Raw genomic sequence first — 13,397 nt, forward strand, 5'->3', positions numbered from 1 at the left:
CTCTCTCTATCTATCTATCTATCTATCTATCTATCTATCTATTCATATCTATCTATCTATCTATTCATATCTATCTTTCTATCTATCTATCCATCTGTAACGGAACCGGAACCCAGACTGCACTGAGTTTTTCCGTTATAGCACAACTTCCCCTGTCCGAACACCATCCACGGACCACACCCTCGAAATCCCTCAGGAAAAAAAGACAACACCCAGCTCTTACTAAAAAAGGAAGCCAACTACTCTTTATTTACACAAAACACAGAATATATACAGAGGGCGGGGAAACACAACCAGGAACAGGAAATACATCATCAGCCCACCCTCTCAGTGGGAAGGGCTACAGTATAGGCAGGAAACACCTCATCACCCCTCCCCATCCAACCAGACACAGAACAATGAGATGCAACCATGTGGCAAATGACATTGACCAACCCCCACACCAATACAAACAGTACATCCCATAATAGTTCTCTGGACAGGAAGACACAGCACAATGGGGGGTAGCACATGGTAGTAGACAATGGACAGCCATGTGGGCTAGACAAAGGAACACACACTATACACAGGACTCAGACATTCACATACACACCCTGTAACCCTTAACAGGCACAGGGTGGGTTAAACATAATGATTTGGGGAGATGATACAGAGGTCCCCCCACCCCCAAAAGTCGCTCCCGTCACACCATCTATCTTCTATCTATCTATTATCTATCTATCTATCTATCTATCTATCTATCTATCTGTAACATAAGAAGACTATTATATTATCTATCTATGCATTTATTTCAGTGGTCTCCAAACTGCAGCCCAGTGGTCTCCTCCCACTGACACCAATGATGGGGTACTATACCTCCCACTGACACCAATGATGGGGCACTATTCCTCCTACTGACACCAATGATGGGGCACTATTCCTCCCACTGACACCAATGATGGGGCACTATTCCTCCCACTGACACCAATGATGGGGCACTATTCCTTCCACTGATACCAATGATGGGACACTATTCCTTCCACTGACACCAATGATGGGGCACTATTCCTCCCACTGACACCAATGATGGGGCACAATTCTTCCCACTGACATCAATGATGGGGCACTATTCCTCCCTCTGACACCAATGATGGGGCACTATTCCTCCCACTGACACCAATGATGAGGCACTATTCCTCCCACTGACACCAATGATGGGGCACTATTCCTCCCACTGACACCAATGATGGGGCACTATTCCTCCCACTAATACCAATGATGGGGCACTATTCCTCCCACTGACACCAATGACTGGGCACTATTCCTCCCGCTGACACCAATGATGGGGCACTATTCCTCCCACTGACACCAATGATGGGACACTATTCCTCCCACTGACACCAATGATGGGGTACTATACCTCCCACTGACACCAATGATGGGGCACTATTCCTCCTACTGACACCAATGATGGGGCACTATTCCTCCCACTGACACCAATGATGGGGCACTATTCCTCCCACTGACACCAATGATGGGGCACTATTCCTTCCACTGATACCAATGATGGGACACTATTCCTTCCACTGACACCAATGATGGGGCACTATTCCTCCCACTGACACCAATGATGGGGCACAATTCTTCCCACTGACATCAATGATGGGGCACTATTCCTCCCTCTGACACCAATGATGGGGCACTATTCCTCCCACTGACACCAATGATGAGGCACTATTCCTCCCACTGACACCAATGATGGGGCACTATTCCTCCCACTGACACCAATGATGGGGCACTATTCCTCCCACTAATACCAATGATGGGGCACTATTCCTCCCACTGACACCAATGACTGGGCACTATTCCTCCCACTGACACCAATGATGGGGCACAATTCATGCTACTGATACCAATGAATGGGCACTATTCCTCCCACTGATACCAATGATAAGGCACTATTCCTCACACTGATACCAATGATGGGGCACTATTCCTCCCACTGACACCAATGATGGGGCACTATTCCTCCCACTGACACCAATGATGGGACACTATTCCTCCCACTGATACCAATGATGGGGCACTATTCCTCCCACTGACACCAATGATGGGGCACTATTCCTCCCACTGACACCAATGAATGGGCACTATTCCTCCCACTGATACCAATGATGGGGCACTATTCCTCCCACTGACACCAATGATGGGGCACTATTCCTCCCACTAATACCAATGATGGGGCACTATTCCTCCCACTGACACCAATGACTGGGCACTATTCCTCCCACTGACACCAATGAATGGGCACTATTCCTCCCACTGATACCAATGATGGGGCACTATTCCTCCCACTGACACCAATGATGGGGCACTATTCCTCCCACTAATACCAATGATGGGGCACTATTCCTCCCACTGACACCAATGACTGGGCACTATTCCTCCCATTGACACCAATGATGGGGCACAATTCATGCTACTGACACCAATGACTGGGCACTATTCCTCCCACTGACACCAATGATTGGGCACTATTCCTCCCACTGACACCAATGACTGGGCACTATTCCTCCCACTGACACCAATGATGGGGCACAATTCATGCTACTGACACCAATGACTGGGCACCATTCCTCCCACTGACACCATTGACTGGGCACTATTCCTCCCACTGACACCAATAACTGGGCACTATTCCTCCCACTGACACCATTGACTGGGCACTATTCCTCCCACTGACACCAATAACTGGGCACTATTCCTCCCACTGACACCAATGATTGGGCACCATTCCTCCCACTGACACCATTGACTGGGCACTATTCCTCCCACTGACACCAAAGACTGGGCACTATTCCTCCTACTGATACTAATTATGGGGCACAATTCATGCTACTGACACCATCTATCTATTTATGCATCTATTTCAATGTTCTCCAAACTGCAGCCCTTTACTAGGGCACTATACCTCCCGCTGACACCAATGATGGGGCGCTATTCATGCTGCTGACACCAATGATGGGGTACTATTCCTCCCACTGACACCAATGATGAGGCACCAATCTTCCCACTGACCACAGTTCGTTCCTCTTAAGTTCCTCTTAAGTTTGAAAAATCTATCTATCCATCCATCCATCTATCTATCTATCTATCTATCTATCTATCTATCTATCTATCTATCTATCATCTATCTATTATCTATCTATCTATCTATCTATCTATCTATCTATCTATCTATTATCTATCTATCTATCTATCTATCTATCTATCTATCTATCTATCTATCTATTATCTATCTATCTATCTATTATCTATCTATCTATCTATCTATCTATCTATCTATTATCTATCTATCTATCTATCTATCTATCTATCTATCTATCTATCTATTATCTATCTATCTATCTATCTATCTATCTATCTATCTATCTATCTATCTATTATCTATCTATCTATCTATCTATCTATCTATCTATCTATCTATCTATCTATCTATTATCTATCTATCTATCTATCTGTAACATAAGAAGACAGTAATGTTAATAAGGGGTTAAAGCAATCAGAAAGCTGTTACCAGGACTTGGACAAGGAGTGGGCAGAAGGGACAGCTGCCCTGGGCACTGTGGTATCATGTGAGGTGGGGGCACCATAAAGAGATTGAAGGGAGGTGATATGGTAGAGGAGGGAGGGGATTTTTTCTAGCAGAGGATTTTTTTTTTGGTGGGGGATTTGTGCTAGTGGGTATGATTGCGGGTATTTTTGCTAGGAGGGGAAATTTAGGATGGGAGGATTTGTGCTGGGGGAAGTTGCTGTGGGGGGATGTATATATATAGGGGATATTTGAGGGGTAGAGGATTTGTGCTAGGAGGGGTAATTTTTTGGGGGGAAGAAGGAATTTGTGCTAGGAGGGATGATTTTTTTTTTTGGAAGGGGAATCTGTGCTGGGGGAATTTGGAGAGAGAGAGGATTTGAGCTAGGAGGGGGGGTGGGGGAATTTGTGCTGATAGGGGGGAATTCAGCAGGGGGTAGATTTGTGCTTGGGGCTTGCTGACACATAATACTCATACACCTTGGGGGGGGGGGCGCAGTTTGGCATATTCACACTGGGCTCTAGATGACCTCATCCCGGCACTGGTTGTTACTCTAAACCTTGCTACCCTATCTACAGGTATCTACTGTATCTATCTCACTCCCCCCAATATATACACCTCTAAAAAAGGAACACTATGAAATCCCATCAGATCTCAATGGGGAGGAATCTCCTGCTGGATCTCTATACTGATATGGACGGGGTGATGTGTGAGAAATGTAAGGACGCCCCATCGCTTGATAGAAATGAAAATGATCGACCTACAGAGGACTGAATTCAAAGACACCCCAAAAATCAAAGTGAAAAAATTATGCAGCAGGTGAGTCCATTCTGCTGAAATGTCATTGCAGCAACTCAGAATGGTCCTCAGTAGTCTGTAAGGCCCCCCACGTGCTTGTATGCATGCCTGACAACGTCGGGGGAGGCTCCTAATGAGACCACGGATGGTGTCCTGGGGGATCTCCTCCCACATCTGGACCAGGACATCACTGAGCTCCTGGACAGTCTGAGGTGCAACCTGGCGGCATTGGATGGACCGAAACATGACATCCCAGAGATGTTCTATTGGATTTAGGTCAGGCAAGCGTGGGGGCCATTCAATGGTATCAATTCCTTCATCCTCCAGGAACTGCCTGCATACTCTCCCCACATGAAGCTGGGCATTGTCGTGCACCAGGAGGAACCCAGGACCCACTGCACCAGGAGGAACCCAGGACCCACTGCACCAGGAGGAACCCAGGACCCACTGCACCAGCGTAGGGTCTGACAATGGGTCCAAGGATTTCATCCCGATATCTAATGGCAGTCAGGGTTCCATTGTCTAGCCTGTAGAGGTCTGTGCGTTCCTCCATGGATATGCCTCCCCAGACCATCACTGACCCACCACCAAAACAGTCATGCTAAACCATGTTACAGGCAGCAGAACGTTCTCCATGGCTTCTCCAGACCCTTTCACGTCTGTCACATGTGCTCAGGGGGAACCTTCTCTCAACTGTGAAAAGCACAGGGCGCCAGTGGTGGACCTGCCAATTCTGGTGTTCAATGGCAAATGCCAATCCAGCTCTATGGTGCCGGGCAGTGAGCACAGGGGCCCACTAGAGGACGTCGGGCCCTCAGGCCACCCTCATGAAGTCTGTTTCTGATTGTTTGGTCAGAGACATTCACACCAGTGGCCTGCTGGAGGTCATTTTGTAGGGCTCTGGCAGGGCTCATCCTGTTCCTCCTTGCACAAAGGAGCAGATACCGGTCCTGCTGATGGGTTAAGGACCTTCTACAACCCCGTCCAGCTCTCCTAGAGGAACTGCCTGTCTCCTGGAATCTCCTCCATGCTCTTGAGACTGTGCTGGGAGACACAGCAAACCTTCTGGCAATGGTACGTATTGATGTGCCATCCTGGAGGAGTTGGACTGCCTGTGCAACCTCTGTAGGGTCCAGGTATGGCCTCATGCTACCAGTAGTGACACCGACCCTAGCCAAATGCAAAACTAGTGAAAAACAGTCAGAAAAGATGAGTAGGGAAAAAAATGTCAGTGGCCTCCACCTGTTAAACCAATCCTGTTTTGGGGGTCGTCTCATTGTTGTCCATCTAGTGCGCCTGTTGTTAAGTTCATTAACACCAAAGCAGCTGAAACTGATGAACAACCCCCTCTGCTACTTACCTGACCAGATCAACATCCCAGGAGTTTCATTGACTTGAAGCTAGACTCTGATTAAAAGTCTTCCTTTCATTTTTTGAGCCGTGTAAATATATATATATATACATGGCGTGTTACATTAAGCGTAGCATGAAAGGCAGCGCTGTCATTCACAGTGGCATTTCACGAACATGGTGTCACTAATGTTTTGTAAATATAAAATAACACGATCGGCGAGGTGTCAGTCTCCCAGCGGCTGCCAATTCCTCGAGACATTCCAAACATCATTAGCGGAGCCCTGAAGGAATCTATTATAATTCACAGCGCTGTAAATCGCAGGTGGATCGGGCTAAGTGTCGCCGGCGGTGGGGAATGGCGGACTGCAAGTCACTGTGAAAACCGAAAGATCCGAATTAGGAGAGGTTTTTTTCAAGAAATATGCAAAACTAAGACCATTTACACAGCGTTCACATGAGGGTCACTTCTAATGAACGCCTGGCACCCCGTCTGGGGGCGGAAAAGAGCACCTGTCATTATTTTCTGGGGAAAACCAAATTCTGAGCCTGTCTGTGATGTCACTTCAGTCTGATGATCTGGTTGGGTGTTTAAGGGGACCCCAAATAAATGCTCCCCACCATCATTCTTTTCTCTGATCCGCACAACACTGAAGGACACTGAAGTTTTGCATTGCAGAGTCGCTTTATATTAAACCTGAAGCTGCTTATATTTGCCTTCCCTATATCACCCCCCCCCCAACATGCTATGGACCTTTTTCATTACATACCTTATTTTAGTCCCAGTGATGTCAACACTGGGTCTCTGTGCTTCTCTATGCAATGCAGTCAGATTAAGGTTGGTGAGAGAGGCCAGCGGGGTGCTGTACATAGCTTCCTGTAAACATCACAGCACCCTGCCTCAGTACTCCTCTGAAGAGCCCTCAACCCTGATGCAGCCAGTGTGCTGGATCTTATTTATTATTAAATATTTCAGGTACTTATATAGCGCTGTCAACTTATGCAGCGCTTGGCATATACACTGCTCAAAAAAAATTAAAGGAACGCTTTTTATTCAGTCTAACATCAAGTCAATGAAACTCCTGGGATCTTGATCTGGTCAGTTAAGTAGCAGAGGGGGAAATTAACAACAGGTGCACTAGATGGGCAACAATGAGACGACCCCCAAAACAGGATTGGTTTTACAAGTGGAGGCCACTGACATTTTTTCCCTACTCGTCTTTTCTGACTGTTTTTCACTAGTTTTGCATTTGGCTAGGGTCAGTGTCACTACTGGTAGCATGAGGCCATACCTGGACCCTACAGAGGTTACACAGGCAGTCCAACTCCTCCAGGATGGCACATCAATACGTACCATTGCCAGAAGGTTTGCTGTGTCTCCCAGCACAGTCTCAAGAGCATGGAGGAGATTCCAGGAGACAGGCAGTTCCTCTAGGAGAGCTGGACAGGGCTGTAGAAGGTCCTTAACCCATCAGCAGGACCGGTATCTGCTCCTTTGTACAAGGAGGAACAGGATGAGCACTGCCAGAGCCCTACAAAATGACCTCCAGCAGGCCACTGGTGTGAATGTCTCTGACCAAACAATCAGAAGCAGACTTCATGAGGGTGGCCTGAGGGCCCGACGTCCTCTAGTGGGCCCTGTGCTCACTGCCCGGCACCATAGAGCTGGATTGGCATTTGCCATTGAACCCCAGAATTGGCAGGTCCACCACTGGCACCCTGTGCTTTTCACAGATGAGAGCAGGTTCACCCTGAGCACATGTGACAGACGTGAAAGGGTCTGGAGAAGCCGTGGAGAACGTTCTGCTGCCTGTAACATGGTTCAGTATGACCGTTTTGGTGGTGGGTCAGTGATGGTCTGGGGAGGCATATCCATGGAGGGACGCACAGACCTCTACAGGCTAGACAATGGCACCCTGACTGCCATTAGGTATGGGGATGAAATCCTTGGACCCATTGTCAGACCCTACACTGGTGCAGTGGGTCCTGGGTTCCTCCTGGTGCAGTGGGTCCTGGGTTCCTCCTGGTGCAGTGGGTCCTGGGTTCCTCCTGGTGCAGTGGGTCCTGGGTTCCTCCTGGTGCAGAGGGTCCTGGGTTCCTCCTGGTGTACAACAATGCCCAGCCTCATGTGGTGAGAGTATGCAGGCAGTTCCTGGAGGATGACGGAATTGATATCATTGAATGGCCCCCACGCTCACCTGACCTAAATCCAATAGAACTCCTCTGGGATGTCATGTTTCGGTCCATCCAACGCCACCAGGTTGCACCTCAGACTGTCCAGGAGCTCAGTGATGTCCTGGTCCAGATCTGGAGGTAATCCCCCAGGACACCATCCGTGGTCTCATTAGGAGCCTCCCCCGACATTGTCAGGCATACATACAAGCACGTGGGGGCCATACAGACTACTGAGGACCATTCTGAGTTGCTGCAATGAAATTTCAGCGAAATGGACTCGCCTGCTGCATCATTTTTTTCACTTTGATTTTCGGGGTGTCTTTGAATTCAGTCCTCTGTAGGTCGATCCATTTCCATCAAACGATGGGGCATCCTTACGTTCCTCACACATCCCCCGTCCATGTCAGTATAGAGATCCAGCAGGAGATTCCTCCCCATTGAGATCTGATGGGTTTTCAAAGTCTTCCTTTCATTTTTTGGAGCCGTGTATACTGCACATCAGTATTATAGACCTGTTAGTGTAACTTCCATAGTTGGGAAGATACTGGAGAGTTTAATAAAAGACCACATAGAGGAGTTCTTGCTGGAAAAAAATATTTTAAGCAACAGACAGCATGGATTCATGAAAGACAGAAGTTGTCAATCAAATCTGATTTCTTTTTATGAGAAAGTGAGCAAAACCTTGGACAGAGGGGTGGCTGTGAACGTGGTATACTTGGACAGAGGGGTGGCGGTGGACGTGGTATACTTGGACAGAGGGGTGGCGGTGGACGTGGCATACTTGGACAGAGGGGTGGCTGTGAACGTGGTATACTTGGACAGAGGGGTGGCTGTGAACGTGGTATACTTGGACAGAGGGGTGGCGGTGGACGTGGCATACTTGGACAGAGGGGTGGCTGTGGATGTGGTATACTTGGACAGAGGGGTGGCGGTGGACGTGGTATACTTGGACAGAGGGGTGGTGCTGGACGTGGTATACTTGGACAGAGGGGTGGCGGTGGACGTGGTATACTTGGACAGAGGGGTGGCGGTGGACGTGGTATATTTGGACAGAGGGGTGGCGGTGGACGTGGCATACTTGGACAGAGGGGTGGCTGTGGACGGGGTATACTTGGACAGAGGGGTGGCGGTGGACGTGGCATACTTGGACAGAGGGGTGGCTGTGGACGTGGTATACTTGGACAGAGGGGTGGCGGTGGACGTGGCATACTTGGACAGAGGGGTGGCTGTGGACGTAGTATACTTGGACAGAGGGGTGGCGGTGCACGTGGCATACTTGGACAGAGGGGTGGCGGTGGACGTGGCATACTTGGACAGAGGGGTGGCTGTGGACGTGGTATACTTGGACAGAAGGGTGGCGGTGGACGTGTCATACTTGGATTTTGCAAAAGCTTTGACACAGTTCCCCACACATGGCTAATGTGTAAGGTAAAGTCTACAGGCTGGAAAAATCCGAATGTAAATGGATAGAAAACTGGATAAAAGATCGTATTCAGAGAGTAGTGGTTAATGATTCATACTATGAATGGTCTAGGGGTGTCAGTGGGGTACCCCAAGGTTCAGTGTTGGGACCCTTACTTTTTAATATATTTATAAACAATATAGGGTCTGGGAATATAAATTCCATTTCAGTCTTTGCAGATGACACCAAGCTGTGCCGGGAATAATGTCTTACAGGATATCTCCAACTTACAAGCCAACCTCAAAGCTCTGTGTAATTGGGCAACTATGGAGCAAATGAGGTTTAATGTTGATAAATGTAAGGTTCTGCACTTGGGGGGCTAAGAATATGCATGCATCATACATACTAGGGGGGTACAACTGGGGGGGATCATTGGTGGAGAAGGATCTGGGGGTTCTGGTAGATCACAAGCTTAATAATGGCAGCAATGCAAAGCTGCGGGTTCTAAAGCGAGCAAAATCCTCTCTTGTATTAGGAGAGATATAGACTCCAGAGAGAGAGATATCATCCCCCCCCCCCAGCACAAATCATTACTAAGACCTCATCTGGAAAATGCAGTTCAGTTTTGGGCTCCAATTCACAAAAAGAACATTGGGGAACTGGAGAAAGTACAGAGAAGGGCAACCAAACTGATACGAGGCATGGAGGAGATCAGCTATGAGGAAAGGTTAGAGGAACTGAATGTATTCTCTACTGAGAAGAGGAGATTAAGGGGGGATATGATCTCCATGTATAATACATAAGGGGGGATATGATCTCCATGTATAATACATAAGGGGGGATATGATCTCCATGTATAATACATAAGGGGGGGATATGATCTCCATGTATAATACATAAGGGGGGGTATGATCTCCATGTATTATACATAAGGGGGGATATGATCTCCATGTATAATACATAAGGGGGGATATGATCTCCATGTATAATACATAAGGGGGGATATGATCTCCATGTATAATACATAAGGGGGGATATGATCACCATCTATAATACATAAGGGGGGATATGATCTCCATGTATAATACATAAGGGGGGATATGATCTCCATGTATAATACATAAGGGGGGATATGATCTCCATGTATAATACATAAGGAGGGGATATAAGCTCCATGTATAATACATAAGGGGGGATATGATCTCCATGTATAATACATAAGGGGGATATGATCTCCATGTATAATACATAAGGGGGGATATGATCTCCATGTATAATACATAAGGGGGGATATGATCACCATGTATAATACATAAGGGGGGATATGATCACCATGTATAATACATAAGGGGGGATATGATCACCATGTATAATACATAAGGGGGGATATGATCTCCATGTATAATACATAAGGGGGGGATATGATCTCCATGTATAATACATAAGGGGGGATATGATCTCCATGTATAATACATAAGGGGGGATATGATCTCCATGTATAATACATAAGGGGGATATGATCTCCATGTATAATACATAAGGGGGGGATATGATCTCCATGTATAATACATAAGGGGGGATATGATCTCCATGTATAATACATAAGGGGGATATGATCTCCATGTATAATACATAAGGGGGGGATATGATCTCCATGTATAATACATAAGGGGGGATATGATCTCCATGTATAATACATAAGGGGGATATGATCTCCATGTATAATACATAAGGGGGGATATGATCTCCATGTATAATACATAAGGGGGATATGATCTCCATGTATAATACATAAGGGGGGGATATGATCTCCATGTATAATACATAAGGGGGGATATGATCTCCATGTATAATACATAAGGGGGATATGATCTCCATGTATAATACATAAGGGGGGATATGATCTCCATGTATAATACATAAGGGGGGGATATGATCTCCATGTATAATACATAAGGGGGGGATATGATCTCCATGTATAATACATAAGGGGGATATGATCTCCGTGTATAATACATAAGGGGGGATATGATCTCCATGTATAAATACAGTATCTCCCAGAAGTGAGTCCCCCCCTCACATTTTTGTAACTATTTTAGTCTATCTTTCCATGTGACAACACTGAAGAAATGACATTTTGCTACAATGTGACGTAGTCAGTGTACAGTTTATATAACATGTAAATTTGTTGTCCCCTCAAAATAACTCAACACACCGCCATTAATGTCTAAACTGCTGGCAACAAAAGTGACTCCACCCCTAAGTGAAAATGTCCAAATTGGGCCCAAAGTGTCAATATTTTGTGTGGCCGCCATTATTTTCCAGCACTGCCTTAACCCTCTTGGGCATGGAGGTCACAAGAGCTTCACAGGTTGCCACTGGAGTCCTCTTCCACTCCTCCATGCCGACATCATGGAGCTGGTGGATGTTAGAGACCTTGCGCTCCTCCACCTTCTGTTTGAGGATGCCCCACAGATGCTCAATAGGGTTTAGGTCTGGAGACATGCTTGGCCAGTCCATCACCTTCACCTTCAGCTTCTGTAGCAAGGCAGTGGTGGTCTTGGAGGTGTGTTTGGGGTTGTTATCATGTTGGAATACTGCCCTGCGGCCCAGTCTCTGAAGGGAGGAGATCATGCTCTGCTTCAGTATGTCACAGTACATGTTGGCATTCATGGTTCCCTCAATGAACTGTAGCACCCCAGGGACAGCAGCACTCATGCAGCCCCAGACCATGACACTCCCACCACCATGCTTGACTGTAGGCAAGACACACTCTTCTTTGTACTCCTCACCTGGTTGCCACCACACACGCTTGACACCATCTGAACCAAATCAGTTGATCTTGGTGTCATCAGACCACAGGACATGGTTCCAGTAATCCATGTCCTTAGTCTGCTTGTCTTCAGTGAACTGTTTGTGGACTTTCTTGTGCATCATCTTTAGAAGAGGTTTCCTTCTGGGATGACAGCCATGCAGACCAATGTGATGCAGTGTGCGGTGTATGGTCTGAGCACTGACAGGCTGACCCCTCACCCCTTCACCCTCTGCAGCAATGCTGGCAGCACTTATACGTCTATTTCCCAAAGACAACCTCTGGATATGACGCTGAGCACGTGCACTCAGCCTCTTTGGTCGACCATGGAGAGGCCTGTTCTGAGTGGAACCTGTCCTGTTAAACAGCTGTATGGTCTTGGCTACCGTGCTGCAGCTCAGTTTCAGGGTCTTGGCAATCTTCTCATAGCCTAGGCCATCTTTATGTAGACCAACAATTCTTTTTTTCAGATCCTCAGAGAGTTCTTTGCCATGAGGTGCCATGTTGAACTTCCAGTGACCAGTATGAGAGAGTGAGAGCGATAACACCAAATGTAACCCACTCGCTCCCCATTCACACCTGAGACCTTGTAACCCTAACGAGTCACATGACACCGGGGAGGGAAAATGGCTAATTGGGCCCAATTTGGACATTTTCACTTAGGGGTGGACTCACTTTTGTTGCCAGCGGTTTAGACATTAATGGTTGTGTGTTGAATTATTTTGAGGGGACAACAAATTTCCATGTTATACAAGCTGTACACTGACTACGTCACATTGTAGCAATATGTCATTTCTTCAGTGTTGTCACATGAAAAGATAGAATCAAAGATTTACAAAAATGTGAGGGGTGGACTCACTTCTGGGAGATACTGTACATCGGTGGTTCATATAGTGAACTCGGTGTAGAGTTATTCCCCCTGAGGTCATCACAGAGGACAAGGGGGCGCTCTTTATGTCTGAAGGAAAAGAATTTTAATCTCCAAACACGGAAAGGTTTCTTCACAGTGAGAGCTGTGAGAATGTGGAATAGACTCCCTCAAGAGTTGGTTGTGGCCAGCTCAGTGAATTGCTGTAGGAAAGTCCTGGATTCTTTCTTGGATACACAGAATATAACTGGATATAACATTTATAGGGAAAGTTGATCCAGGGAATATCCGATTGCCTCTCGGGGGATCAGGAAGGAATTTTTTCCCTGCAGGAGAAAATTGGATCGTGCTTTTGTGTTTTTTTTTTACCTTCCTCTGGATCAACTGTGGGTATAGAATTATAACTTTTTTTTTTTTTTT

The 13,397-nt window shown here is 46.8% G+C and overlaps 1 protein-coding gene across 1 annotated transcript in view; it reads right to left on the reverse strand.

The window, feature by feature from the left end:
- PRKAA2 (protein kinase AMP-activated catalytic subunit alpha 2) overlaps nucleotides 1-13,397 on the reverse strand; it is a 63,254-nt gene that overhangs the window by 43,473 nt on the left and 6,384 nt on the right. The window lies entirely within an intron of this gene.

The sequence above is a fragment of the Staurois parvus genome, unplaced genomic scaffold (genome assembly GCF_062004578.1).
Source record: "Staurois parvus isolate SC_StPar_1 unplaced genomic scaffold, SC_StPar_1.0 ptg000917l, whole genome shotgun sequence".
Lineage (NCBI taxonomy): Eukaryota > Metazoa > Chordata > Amphibia > Anura > Ranidae > Staurois > Staurois parvus.